Here is a 1,289-nt window from a genome sequence, read left to right on the forward strand (position 1 = left end):
TTTTCATTTTTGGTATTTAAAATGGCATTGTTAATTTCAATATGGGTAATATTTGTTTTCAGATTTTGGTTTTTGTATTTGCTGTTTTTATTTCTTATCTCTTTGTGAGCGTCGTTCTCTGACTCTCTATTGTCCCTTGGTGCAAACTTTTCACACAGCAGCGTGACTGACTCTTGCCAGGAGTTCGTCATGCTGCCGTTTTGCATTTTTAGAGTACCCACATTACTCTGTGATTGTATTTTGTTTCTCAGCATTTTATGGATAAGGCTCCATGGCTCCCGGTTTCCCTCCTCCTTTACGAAATTTTTCCAGGATTCGGTCTTTTGCTTCCTGATTTCATTAACGTACCGATTTCTGGCTTGCTTGTATTTAGTGCAACAGCTAGGAATCGCATTCTGTAGCTGCAGCTTGCGCGCTCTCGTCATTGCTTTTTTACATTTCATTACGTCCTTACATAAATTTGTAAGAGTGCCCGTCCACCAGGGAACGGGCCTCCCCATAGATTTCTTTCGGGGAATTGCTTGTTTGCAAATCTTTTCCAGTATTTTATTTAGTTTTTTGACTGCATAGTCAAGGCTATTTTTCCTGAAGGATGCCATCAGGTCTGTGGTAAATTTGGCTTCAATCAGAGAGTTGAACCTTTCCCAAAGGTTCAGCACGCTTCATGCTGAATGGTCTTTCAGATATGCAACTTCTTATCGACACTTACGAGTTTAGTATTATACTTGGTTGCTTGAAAGGGAATTGAAAGGGAATACGGCTCTACTTTAAAGTTCATCGAAAATCATGCCCTTATATACCCAAAAATCTGTCTTTTTTGGGTGGTGGGGGCCCTAATTTTCCCACGAGAACGAAACGCGTTCGTTTATTTTATCTCAAGGGGGTGAGCCCTAGGCGGATGTCTCGGCGCTGCTGTGTCGGCTAATCTGCGTACGTAACATCTCCCCCCTTAGAGGGAACATCGTTTCTTACGATGCCTCTGCAATTTAAGCCGCCACAGGGGGCTTAATTTACACAGGGGGCCACAACTACGTCGAGTTTACAATTACAGTTTGTGTTGAACAAGATTTATTCGTCGTTACAGAGTTCGCTGGTTTAAATGTTTAGTTAAATCGAGTACAGGGTTTCCTCAGTTCGCTGTCCCGGACTACCTGTTTTGCCATTTTTCGGGCGTCCTTATATACGCCCTTTTCCTGTGCGCGGACCGTGGAGAGTGCCCTATCGGTACACGCTTCAGGTACCTAATTTACTAATTACGCTCGCACCCTATTGGTGCGTGTTAATATTAT

The sequence above is a fragment of the Habropoda laboriosa genome, unplaced genomic scaffold (genome assembly GCF_001263275.1).
Source record: "Habropoda laboriosa isolate 0110345459 unplaced genomic scaffold, ASM126327v1 scaffold332, whole genome shotgun sequence".
NCBI lineage: Eukaryota > Metazoa > Arthropoda > Insecta > Hymenoptera > Apidae > Habropoda > Habropoda laboriosa.